This window comes from Portunus trituberculatus, chromosome 18, assembly GCF_017591435.1.
Source record: "Portunus trituberculatus isolate SZX2019 chromosome 18, ASM1759143v1, whole genome shotgun sequence".
Lineage (NCBI taxonomy): Eukaryota > Metazoa > Arthropoda > Malacostraca > Decapoda > Portunidae > Portunus > Portunus trituberculatus.
The window spans coordinates 9,564,550-9,579,549 of record NC_059272.1 but is presented as its reverse complement, the minus strand read 5'-3'; the positions used below and the strand labels follow the sequence as shown (position 1 = coordinate 9,579,549).

Genomic DNA, 15,000 nt, shown 5'->3' with positions numbered 1-15,000 from the left:
AGAGAGAGAGAGAGAGAGAGAGAGAGAGAGAGAGAGAGAGAGAGAGAGAGAGAGAGAGAGAGAGAGAGAGAGAGAGAGAGAGAGAGAGAGAGAGAGAGAGAGAGAGAGAGAGAGAGAGAGAGGAAGATCAACAAAGGATTCCGCAGCCTACCTGTCAGGATGAGCCTCGGATCCACAGCACCGCCTGCCACTGTTATCCTCAACAACACCCACGTCTGGAAAGTAAAAAAAAAAAAGCAACAAGCATCAATATTATTATTCAGAAATATAAACCATTGCGTCTCCTATCATATACATTATATTTGTAACACAGGCGGGAAACACCGAGTGAAATCCCACAGCTAAGCCATACAGTACCTTCGTGGCCGCAGCAGCAGCAGGGAGTGGTTGATTTTGTGTTGTGATACCTAGGTTATTGGTTCCTATAGATTATCGTTTAGTTGTCATCACAGTAACACCGATAAGACTGCACTGCTGCTGCTGAGGCCCGCCGGTAGGCAACTAACGGTCTGCAGGGTAAGTGACTGTTACTTGATTCCACCTTCCCCACGGCAGATATTGATCCTTCGTCATTATGCAAGCAATATCACGTCTTCGAATCTTTACTTCGCCGTGTCACTCTACGCTACCAAGGACACGGCCATACTTTCTTCTCTTTTGCTATCTAGATACAATGAATGATACAAACAGACCAAAAAAAAAAAACCCGCCAGAGAGGCAAATAAAGATCATTTGAATGGTACACTGAAATTTGTGGAAAGTATATTATTACACAAAAAAATTAATATTACAGTAAAATCTACACCATGCAACACTCACCCCGACTACAACAATAAAAGCTAAAAGCCTTTTTTGTTTGCAAGGATCTACCGGATCCAGATCGGATCATGCCGTACACCGCCTCGACTTCTATTTTGTGTACGTGATCTGAATCTAGATTCACATCGCTTCGGATCAGACAGTCTTCACCACGAGATGGCTGAGGCTCCATCAGGACAGCGGCTGCCATATCAGCAGTGGCGTGAACATAAAGCTCATACCGGTAAGAATAATGTTCTTTTTTCCAAAATACAATAAAATAGTGAATTAATATTAAAGTAAAACGAATATATATATATATATATATATATATATATATATATATATATATATATATATATATATATATATATATATATATATATATATATATATATATATATATATATATATATATATATATATATATATATATATATATATATATATATATATATATATATATATATATATATATATATATATATATATATATATATATATATATATATATATATATATATATATATATATATATATATATATATATATATATATATATATATATATATATATATATATATATATATATATATATATATATATATATATATATATATATATATATATATATATATATATATATATATATATATATATATATATATATATATATATATATATATATATATATATATATATATATATATATATATATATATATATATATATATATATATATATATATATATATATATATATATATATATATATATATATATATATATATATATATATATATATATATATATATATATATATATATATATATATATATATATATATATATATATATATATATATATATATATATATATATATATATATATATATATATATATATATATATATATATATATATATATATATATATATATATATATATATATATATATATATATATATATATATATATATATATAAATATATATATATATATATATAAGCTGGACAGCGCTTATATATATATATATATATATATATATATATATATATATATATATATATATATATATATATATATATATATATATATATATATATATATATATATATATATATATATATATATATATATATATATATATATATATATATATATATATATATATATATATATATATATATATATATATATATATATATATATATATATATATATATATATATATATATATATATAGAGAGAGAGAGAGAGAGAGAGAGAGAGAGAGAGAGAGAGAGAGAGAGAGAGAGAGAGAGAGAGAGAGAGAGAGAGAGAGAGAGAGAGATAGAGATTCCTTGAGAGAGAGAAGAGAGAGAGAGAGAGAGAGAGAGAGGTAGCAATATAGATAAAATTCCTTGCGATGCTAATGGGTGGAGCTGGATTCCCATATATATATATATATATATATATATATATATATATATATATATATATATATATATATATATATATATATATATATATATATATATATATATATATATATATATATATATATATATATATATATATATATATATATATATATATATATATATATATATATATATATATATATATATATATATATATATATATATATATATATATATATATATATATATATATATATATATATATATATATATATATATATATATATATATATATATATATATATATATATATATATATATATATATATATATATATATATATATATATATATATATATATATATATATATATATATATATATATATATATATATATATATATATATATATATATATATATATATATATATATATATATATATATATATATATATATATATATATATATATATATATATATATATATATATATATATATATATATATATATATATATTCCTATCACCATTAATTTTTGGAACATGAAGATATGGATAAGCTTTTGTCTGACACGATATCTTCACCTAAGAAATCGATTGTACTGGCGTAACAACGGCAGAGGCACGGAACATGAACGTGAAAATATGAATATTAATGTTATTCTTGGCGCTGGATAGACCTCATTTAGATTATGCTCTACAGTTCTATTCCCCACTTCATAGGAAGGATACAGGTCTGTTAGGATCACTAAAAAAACAGAATAACTAAATAGGAGATGATATTCTATATGAAAGGAGATTGAACCTGTTAAATTTGCATTGCCTAGACCTTAGAGAGATGTTTAACTGTAATATAGAACCGGAAAGAATCTTAATTTGAACACAGACCAGCACATGATCTAAAAATAGTTTTCAAGTGTAAACAAGAAACAACCCAATGACCCAATTCCTCCTGGAAGAAAAATACGCTAGACTAAATTCGTCGGTCAGGATTTGAGAAAAACACACATAACATGTCACATTTTTTTTTCTGCCAGCAGATGAACCTCACGCCAGACTGACAAATAAAAACCTTTCTCCCGCGTTACCTTCTGTTTACAGGAAAAGAAGAAATGAGTGCAGGAAGGTTTTACAAACTGCCATGAGAATTTGTAAACGCCAGTGTGGCAGGAACGGCTTGGTGTTTTGGGTGAAGGCTATGTTACCGTCAGGACTTAGAGGAAGCAACGAGGAAAACGACATGATGCAGATGACAATTATATTATATACAGCGCTCTGTCTGTTTGTCTGCCTGTCTTTATTGCAATCTCACGTTTTCACAACAATAAAGCTGAAGTTGCTTTTAAGCAGAGCTAACGGGAAATGGTTCATAAATTCCGTCAAAACTAAAAGTATAGAATATTGTGACTTTATCAAAGGTTAAGGCGCCACAATACACATTTCATCTTCCCCTCCTCTTTATATTCTGTCTTTCCTTTCCACCATTCCGACATCTAGAAACAGAATACCAAGAATAGGACACACACACACACACACACACACACACACACACACACACACACACACACACACACACACACACACACACACACACACGATTTAGCTAACAACCTTCTTCTCTAAGGCAAACCCTCTCACCTGGAAAATTTCAGATTCGATAACACAAAAGTTTCCTTATTAGGCTTATCAAGAGAGGCGGAGTGATATGTCTCATCCCTAAAGGCGACAACATTCATCCTCAATATCTTTAGACACCCACACCCTCTTCTTCTCCCTGTGACTCCCTCGACCTGTTCCTTTTGTTCTCCTCGGGGCCACACGTTCCCCAAAGGATCACACGGCTCTCGTCTTCAAACGGTCCGCAACAATCACGTGGAGACAGACACTTCAAGCTTCTGAGAACGGTACACATTGGAACGCGAGAGATAATGTATTAAGCAATCTCACAAGGTGCTACTTTGGTATGTGGTCTAAGTGTTATTAAGCTATTTTGGTATGCGATCTACGCTTTAATTGTAATCTATATTTACAAGATGATTTGGTCTCCTTTTATCATTAAGAAATAAGGTAAACACTTTTTTTTATACCCTGTGGGCTTTTCATGGGAATTTATGGGTTAAAGGAGCTACTTTTTGTGGTACCTCTTATTTGAAACCTCACCCGCTAGAGAACCGGTATCCCGAGTAAGGAAGCCCTACCTATACTCGGACCGTGGCCAGGATTCGTGTCCGTGCGCTTGAGATCCCTCGGACCCCCAAAGCGGGAGTGGTTAGAGAGTCTGAAGCATGAGTGTGATGTCTGGTAGAGTGTCAGAGCTCTGGGCACGACTCAACAAGATACATGTAGCAACAGCACACTTCATTTCAACAGAGATAACGTCACAATAGGTAATCTGGGTTCCCTTCTGTGATTTTATTGGCATCTTAATACCTAGAGAACCCTTCAAAAGTTAGCTAAATGGTTTTACAACGAGGTCATAGACGAGGCGAAGGTCCAAGGCAGGGAACTGGTAGCAGATTCTTCTTTTCTTTTGCGGCCTCAAGCTTCACTATTAGTCGTCCACTTGCTGCGCCTCACATTAGGCAAGGGGTCACGATGGGGAGATAAGGGCTCCTTCCATAGAGTCTGGTGGAGGGTGTGTATGGGTCCCTTGATTGTGATGGCACCAGGCTGAACAACTCGCCATGAATGAGGGCAAGCTGTGCACTATGTACACTGACAGTAAAAAGGGTCCTTTAAGGATGAGAGGGCTTACTTCATGACAGTAGTTGGGGAGTGATGTGTGGTGGGTCATTGCTCACGACGACCCGTGTGAGGCAATGTAAGGTTGCATCGTCACTGCCCTCACAACCCACTGGACTGGGATGGACCCCTGGGGAGGAAGGTTTAGTCCTGATACACCTGTGTAACTAGGTAAACTTTAATGGCGTATAAGTATCACTATGCCACCATTGTTACCGAAGAAATTCGCATCGTTATTGTGGAAACTGGAATCGCATCGTGATCGTAGAAGCTCGTATCGTTATTGTGATATCGCATCCTTATCGTAAAATTGCATCATTATCGTGGAAACTGAAATTCGTATAGTTTTTGTGAACTCGCAACGTTATCGCAGAAACTGAAATCGCTTCCTTATCATAGAATCGTATCGTTATCGTGGATACTCGCATCGTTATCGTGGATACTCGCATCTTTATCATGAAATTGCATCGTTATCATGGAAACTCGTATCGTTATCGTGGAAACTCGCATCATTATTGTGGAATTATATCGTTATCATAGAAACTCGCATCGTTATCATGGAAACTCGCATCCTTATCGTGGGATCACATCATTATCGTGGAAACTCGCATCGTTATCGTGGAATCGCATCGTTATCATGTAATTGCATCGTTATCTTCGCCTCTCACATCGTGATCAGTGTCGCTTATTTATTTATTTATTGTAAGATCGGATTCGTTTTTGTCATATCGGTTTATACAATACATAACTCATTTGCTAATATAAGAATAGTCTTCTATGATAAAATGTCCAGGAAAGCTCGATACTTTTTCTAACATAATGTATAATTTCGGAAGATGAAGTAGTTACATATTTTTCCACATAAAAGTGAAATAGTTGCAGTTTCTTAGACTTTTACATTTTATTTGATATTTATTATGGCACTTTTCATTGGAGCTATAATGTAATTGTAAAAGTATTAGTAATTCAAGCATTGCTTCTGCTTCTGATTACGTCTCATTGTTTCTTTGTTTCACAAAAATTGATGTGCTTATTATTATCATTCTTTATAAACATTATATATATATATATATATATATATATATATATATATATATATATATATATATATATATATATATATATATATATATATATATATATATATATATATATATATATATATATATATATATATATATATATATATATATATATATATATATATATATATATATATATATATATATATATATATATATATATATATATATATATATATATATATATATATATATATATATATATATATATATATATATATATATATATATATATATATATATATATATATATATATATATATATATATATATATATATATATATATATATATATATATATATATATATATATATATATATATATATATATATATATATATATATATATATATATATATATATATATATATATATATATATATATATATATATATATATATATATATATATATATATATATATATATATATATATATATATATATATATATATATATATATATATATATATGTGTTATTTAAACCCAAATGAACAAATGAAACATATAGAACGCACACCAAGGTAGAATTTTACTTTTGTAAAGCACGTTGGCTGCATACCAAATTAAAACTACGTATTTCTGAGTCTCTCTCTCTCTCTCTCTCTCTCTCTCTCTCTCTCTCTCTCTCTCTCTCTCTCTCTCTCTCTCTCTCTCTCTCTCTCTCTCTCTCTCTCTCTATATATATATATATATATATATATATATATATATATATATATATATATATATATATATATATATATATATATATATATATATATATATATATATATATATATATATATATATATATATATATATATATATATATATATATATATATATATATATATATATATATATATATATATATATATATATATATATATATATATATATATATATATATATATATATATATATATATATATATATATATATATATATATATATATATATATATATATATATATATATATATATATATATATATATATATGCTATCGTCAGACTACTCCCACCGCAGTTTTTCCTGTCCACCTTCGTCAGCAGTAACTCACTGACACGGTGACCGACCCGTACATTTAAGAACGCTTACAAATGCATTGATTATATCAGTTGAAGTTTTATCTTATCATAAATATAAGAAGTAAAAAATATATTGATATTAAACCTATGTCTATGTTATTATACTTAGTTATAATTACATATATATTATCTAACAGCTAGAGATTTTCACACTGAACTTATGAGAGCGGATGTTGACCTCAGCATGGTCCTCTGTTGGTCTTGGTCTTCACTGTTTGATCTGCTGCAGTCTCTGACGAGACAGCCAGACGTTACCCTACGGAACGAGCTCAGAGCTCATTATTTCCGATCTTCGAATAGGCCTGAGAGGTGCATGCGAAGGAAAAAATAAGAATGTGAACTTATAAAGACATCCGTCTGAAATCAGCCCCGTTCTCACGGCTGTATGTGAAGAAACAAGAGAATAATTATGTACAGTTCATACCCTAACAAGAGACAGTGACATTACTAACAACATGAATAAATCAAGTGCCTCCACCACTGTCGAAAACTCTTTTCATTCCTTACCTATGAGCAGTGCGACGGTAACATTACAATGCCGCGGCAACATGCAATCTCTGTTGTCCATGGGAGCAGCACATGAGGATGCCGCACAGCTTGGTGGGTAGGGGCTAATGCCAAGATATATTTCCAAGAGAGTTACTATTCAAGATAAATGTTTAACAAATTTATCAACAAAAACAAAAATATGAGTCTCAGCACTATCACACACAATAAACATTCTTATCAGCCAAGGACAATAAAAAGTACCCAACACAAAAAGTCACTGTAGTAAGAAGTAATTGTTTCTACAATTCTCTGAAGGCGAGTCGGATGCCACTATCTTTAATGAAAGGATATTTTTTGTCAGCGTAATTACCCTAAGAGCTGAGTTCCGGTCCTTGTCCTTATCTATGCCTGAATAATGTGTTTTCACGGAGCTTATTTGTATCACTTGTTATCTTTGAGGACCAGACACGAAATAGGCACAACAAAATGGAAGTGTCCACGTTGGTACTTGACGGTGAGAAGCGACATTAAATATGTTGCCTTCAAGTGTGGGACACTCAACTCAAATGTACCTACTCTTTCCTATTGTTTATTATTTCTAACTTCCTCACGTTTATATGAAACGATAACACTGAACAAATGAAAGGAAACTACGATGTCCATGTACTCGTTATGTATTTTACAGGCAATAAACCGAGTTGTAACATGACCGTGAATTCTCAACTCTATGCCTCTACAATACTACACAAGGCTCAACTGGCACCTTTAAGGGAGATCTCAGCCTGCTATTGAGGACGACTTAATAAACTCCACTACCACTACTACTACTAAACTATTACACTACTACTTCTACCACCGCTACTACTACTACTACTACTACTACTACTACTACTACTACTACTACTACTACTACTGCTATTATATTATACACGTGTCCAGTCTACTATCCCCCTAGACTCAAGAGCAGGGGTTCTCAACTTTTAATCGTTAAGAACCCCCTGAGTTATAAGACCATCTACCCGAACCCCCAGTATTATCACATGGAACATGGAACTCAATATGCAATGGTACTGCAAAAGATTGTATTAGATCAGCTATCTAAGTACCCCTGGAAATCTTACAACCCCTGGGGTTTCGCGCTGTCAGGATGGCCACTGCCCATGAGCTAACATCATTAGGTCTCTATGACGCTGAAGACGTCTATGCAGAACGGTTTGGTTGGCAATAGACAATCTCATTATCAGACTTTGATTTCTAAGTTATGAAAATAAACTCATTTACGGGGCTTCATATGTTCATGGTGTCTTGTAGTCTACTTACTAACCTAGAAGGAAAGAAAATATCATACTAACTTCGAGTTATCAATTGAGGAAGAAGTAATTTTTGTCCCAGGAATAGAGCTAGATGGTATATAAAAAAAAAACAATGCATAGTTATAACCTAACTCTACTATTATAGCGTTTTTGTCGTAGATACATGTTTGAAAATACTTTACCTATCTTGATATCTCCTTATGTGACAGAAGAATATCCAAAATATACGATATGCAGTTGACCATCTTTTCTGTGAAATATTACGATATCTGTTGAATCTGGCAACTTCAACGGGAGTTTGGGTCCTCTCCTAGTGTTTCCTTATATTTGAAACATTGATATTTACACGTCATTGTGATCAGGGAAATAAAGGAAACTAAGTTTGCTTTTTTCTAAGAGCATAAAATAGAAAAAAAATTATGTCTACAGGTGGCAGTTTATGTATAAGACAAGCAAACCTGTGTGCACTCATCCACTCTATCCAGAAGCTTAACTAATTTTCAAAAGTTCCCCAATAGTTACACAACTACCATTGGTCTACTGTTTCTATCCAGTTATCTACAAATACGTACACATTCACGGCAGCAACATGCAAAGTACACTAAATACTAAGGAGCAAAGCTGCCTTACCTAGTTTCATTAATCAGCTAATTCTTGCACACTTTCAGACCAAAGCTATTTTTCATTTACCATCGACGATTTTATATTCGTATCAAAATCTAAACGACAATTGAGAACTTTCGGCCTAAAGTTGCCCAAGGCAGGTCCTTCTTTTCCTTGGTGGCCTCAAGCTTCACTACAAGTCGTCCACTTACAGCGCCTCACACTAGGCAAGGGTCGCCATAAGCAAGAGATCAATGTCTATCACTCACCAGATGGTGCTGTGAGGGGCCCTAAAGGGGTGATAAGGGCTCCTTGCATAGAGTCTGGTGGTGAGTGGTGTGTACGGGTCCCATGCTTATAATGACACCGGGCTCAAAAAATTCGCCATGAACAACGGCACGCTGTGCGCCATGAACCAGGCACTGACAGTAGCAGTGGTCCTTTCTGTTAGGTTAGGTTGGGTTAGGTAAAAAGGACTTACATCATGACAGTGTTTGGGTAGTGGTATGTGGCGGGTCATTGGTCATGGCGACCTGTGTGAGACATTGCAAGATTGCATCGTCACTGCTCTCATAACCACGGGATGAAAATTTTCGTCCCAGTACCTGTGTAGATAATAATACTTTGAATCGTTTCGCCATCGCCATCGCCGCAACGCTACCCTCGATAAACGGATCGTCATCCTCGACAAACACATCTTTACCGTAGACACTGGAATCGCAACCTGTCGTGGAATCCCATTGTTAACGTGGACACATTTTCCTTTGCGGCTTCAAGCGCACTGGTTGTCGTCAACTTGCAGCGCCTCACACTAGGCAAGGAGTCGCCTTAAGCAGTCTGCCGTGTCTACCGTCCACCAGATGATGCCGTGAGGGGCCTTTAAGGGGTGATAAGGGCTCCTTGCATAGAGTCTGGTGGTGAGTGGTGTGTACGGGACCTCTGCTTATAATGACACCGTGCTGAACAACTCGCCATGAACGAGGGCACGCTGTGCGCCATGCACCAGGCACTTACCAGTGGTCCTTTACGGGGTGAAAAGGACTCACTGACAGTGTTTGGGGAGTGGTGTGTGGCGGGTCATTGCTCATGGCTACTCGTGTGAGGCGCAGTGAGGTGGCAGCGTCACTCTCCTCGCACTCAAAAGTCTGGGGTGAACCCTTACGGGGTGAAAGGGTTCGTCCCAGTACCTGTGTAGGCAAGTGAACTTCAATATTGTGTCGTGAAATCGCATCGTGAGAACTGGAACCGCATCGACATCGTGGAAACCCGCATTGTTACCGTGGAAACTGGAATTGCATCTTGATCGTGGAAACTTGCATTATTATCGTGGAAACTGGAATGGCATCTTTATCATGGAATGGTATCGTTATTTTGGAAACTCGCATCGCTATCGAGGAAACTGGAATGGCATTGTTATCTTGGAAACTCGGAGCGCTATCAAGGAATCTGGAATCACATCTTATCATACACACTGTTATCGTGGAAGCTCTCGTGATCGTCGTTCGTTTCGTTATCTCTGAATTACTTAATTAATCTTGGTATTATTCTTAGCCTCCGTAATAATAGAGATGTTAGTCATTTTTATCTTATCTCTTTTACTGTATTTTTTCTCAGGGTATAGTTTAGTGTTCTTCAACCTTTTCTAAGTTCGTGCACCTTTTCGAGCAGCAAGGAGGACTATAAAAGAAATGCATTGATATTTGTAATTTTCTCCTACTTTAAGACTGAAAATTGGTAGATAACATTATTGTATATCTACCTGAAGCTATAGTTTTCGGTCCTAAACAGTCGCTATATACAGTAGTGCGAAATGTATTATAACAAAATGCCACATCTCAAACACATCAGGCCCGTGTTCCGTCTGAGTATAATATATTACTATTGTGAATAAATCGTAACACTTTGATTAATGTCAATAGGAGAGGATCCAAACTGTCACATTTTCAGTGTTTGCAGGTTGGTTTAATTCAGGAGTGGGTCAGCATCGTCTCGCGGTACAGAGTAGTCGTCTCTAAACACTGTATTACGATGTATCTATTGATTTACCATGCTTTTACTCTTCTCAGTATTTTTCTGTTCTTATTCTATCATGGTATTTCTGTATAGTTACTTGAGTTTATACGACTAACACCATAACAGAGAGCAAAACATGATTGCCTGCTGTACCAAGATCTTTAATTTCTAGAAACTTAAATACAGCACGGAACCTTAACACACATTTCACCTCGCTTCTGCACAGGTTAATTCTTCACAAGGAATCAGCGGAGCGGCCGAAACAGAAATAGTCCGAGGGTGCTGTAGTGTTTTCATCACCGTGTTCCTAAGCTCTGTCTTGCCATAGCCTGAACATGGTATTCGGTTCAGTTCAGTTGATAGGCGGAAGTGTAGCCTGGATATCAGCACCTCCTGATGTGTTTTGGTTTGTGTTTTGTCTGGGTCTGTAGCTGTAATTAATTATTATTCAAACTTTTTACTTTATGTTCTCTTATTTTCCAAAAATTATATATTATTTCTTTATTTTCTTTTACACCAGATTTTTTTAAAAATAATTTTCGGATTAGGTGTTCTTCATTTTCTGGGTAAGGACGCTGCCAACTGGAGTGTTTGGATCTTTCACTGGTGTAGGCTGGGCAATGTAGGAGGAAATGTTTATGCCTTTAGACCAATGGTTCTTAACCTTTTTCAGTGCCCGTACCCATTGATATCTCGTACCCTCTCCAATATAAATACTATACAAACATATGAAAAGGATTAGTGATAGTGTTTACAGCACTAACTTAAAAAATTGAGACAATTATAGTAAGAGAAAAATTAAGAAAATATATGCAATGGTACCGTAAATATACAGTACCATTGCACTGGTTACCATGTCTCGTACCCCTAGGTTTAAGGTTTCGTACCCGTTGGGGGTACAGGTACCCCAGGTTAAGAACCAATGCTTTAGACTATAGATCAGGGGTTCTCAACTTTTTTCTCGTTAAGAACCCTCTGAGTTATAAGACCATCTACCCGAACCCACAGTAATTTGACATCGAACAGAATGTTAATTTAGTGACTGACACTAACTCAATAACAAAGATATTCTGCAAAGGATGTATCATTAAATCAACCATCCAAGTACCCCTGGAAATCTTCTTGTGAACCCCTGAGGGTTCGCAAACCCCAGATTGAGAAACTCGTCTCTAGAGTGTAAGCTATCACCATGCGGTGTAGTGGTGAGATAACCACACCAACGCCACGGAAAGCACGGCCTGAAAAATGCATCTCCGTGCTCCCCGGTTTTTCAGACAGGAGCATCTTGCTGCTCGAGTACCCATCACACAGTCCACAAATCCACACCCCGTAGTATTCTCAATCACCTTCTTGCCTTTATAAATAAGAAGGGATCTGGCTAATAAGAAAAAGAAAGTATGCCACAGCCGATAATTAACAATCCAAAAACTACAGAATTTAAACTCTTTTCAAAGGCCATAAAATTGATCAATCAGGTCCTTATGGTTCTCTCTCTCTCTCTCTCTCTCTCTCTCTCTCTCTCTCTCTCTCTCTCTCTCTCTCTCTCTCTCTCTCTCTCTCTCTCTCTCTCTCTCTCTCTCTCTCTCTCTCTCTCTCTCTGTCTTCTTATCTAACCCACGATGACCAATTGCCGGAGCGGAAAAAGCTCCCAACTTAAACAGCTTCGACTTGAACAGCGTAGCTTGTCTTCAGTGCATGCATAAATAAATTGATACAATGGTTCTTTTTTTTTTTATCAAATAACATTATTTCAGTTAGTGTTTGAAATGGAGGGACGTTGTGTGTCAAAGTTCCAGCCACACAAACATTGATGAACGAGGCGGCGGCTCCATGTAAATAGAGGCCAATCAGAATATTGTAAATTTTGTGATTAATTCGGAGGCGAGGCTGCTCATTCCAATTTTTTAGTAAAGTTTTTTTTTTAGCTGTATTATTTCATAATTTTTTACATATTTTCCAAGTCCCACAAGAGGAATCTTGAAACTTCAGAGGCTAAACCTTTCTCCGTTTCCTTCACCTCACCAAGATCATCACTTACTCGCCTCGCAGAGCCCTCTCAATCAACATTAGCATAATTAAGCTTTTTTTCTTACGCCAGTAATGAGCCAGATAGCCGTGGTAACTCATCCAGCAGGAAAAAATAGGTTAAATCAGTATGGTAATAGAACGTCCACACTCTGCCACTTAGGACAGAGAAGTCACTGAGGACGTTGTTTAGTGGACATGAACAAGGAAAACAAGAAAACATATTCTGAATTTACCCTAACAAGAAAAGAAATGCAAGTACTGTCCATTCTAGCGAGCAAAAAACATGAACAAAATTAACATTACAGTGCCCGAAAAATAGAGAATAGAAAAAAAGTGATATGCGAGACAAAAATGCACGAAGGGAGACAGAAGGGAGCTAGTGAAGCCAACAAAAGACAGAGCGAGGAAAAGTTTGGTACACATCCAAATGAATACAATCAGGTGTGTAACAGAAGACGTGTGCAAGAGAGGGTGTAGGCATTGTCTTAATGGATAGCATGTAGGGGAGGTGAGAGAGATAAGAGGCAGTTCCGAGGCTAATGCGGATGGAAATAGAAAGAGGTAAGAAGAGACATACGCTGTAATTGTCGGTGCTTATGAAACTGGTAGTGAGAAAGAGGGATGGAGAGGAAACAGTTTTTGGAAGAGTTGCTAATTTAGAAAAGTTCTGGAGAGAGAGAGAGAGAGAGAGAGAGAGAGAGAGAGAGAGAGAGAGAGAGAGAGAGAGAGAGAGAGAGAGAGAGAGAGAGAGAGAGAGAGAGAGAGAGAGAGAGAGAGCTAAAGATCCACATACATACTAGTAATTACGTAATACATACGCTATAGGATTATGTATCTAACTAGGAAATCAATCGTGTCAAACTCAGTCACACTGGGCTTCGCTGTGGAAAAATATTACAGTGGTATATTTTACAAACTAACATAATCGACTATTCCAAAAAAAACACATGCATAAAAAGCAGATACATATATACACCAGTTTATATATATTTTGGGGATCCCAACCTCAAAAACAATCTTGGTGACATTGAGCGTAACTTTGTAATGGCGCAGCACATTCATACATCATTACAGAAACCTTTTAACGTAACAAAGCTACTCATATTCACTCCTATTAGTTAATAACTGTCGTGGCAATGTAACACCATAAACAGTTTTAATGATGGTGAACGTCGTCCTATAGCGCAATTCATTTACACACCATCACAGAAACTTTTGTTATCTCCAAGCCCAAGCCCTAATCCTTACGAAGATTCTTTCAGCCTTCTGGCCACCCCAACACCAACTCCCTTGAAGGTCTTATTCCAGTTAGTGTTTAGTCCTATTCCTCCCCTGCCGCTCGTCGCCGCACCACCACGCCATACCTCCACCTAAAGGCCTCGTCAGCACCTTTATTCAATGTCCCATCACACCACATGACGTCATCTTCTGTTTCATCATGCCCAAAAATCCGTGTCCTTTCA

The 15,000-nt window shown here is 35.1% G+C and overlaps 1 long non-coding RNA gene across 1 annotated transcript in view; it reads right to left on the bottom strand.

Annotated features, from left to right (window-relative positions):
* Positions 1 to 15,000, bottom strand: part of LOC123505661 — a 59,003-nt gene that overhangs the window by 2,952 nt on the left and 41,051 nt on the right. The window contains exon 2 of the long non-coding RNA XR_006675226.1: positions 152 to 215. This is a non-coding gene — a long non-coding RNA (uncharacterized LOC123505661). The remainder of the gene's footprint in view (positions 1 to 151; positions 216 to 15,000) is intronic.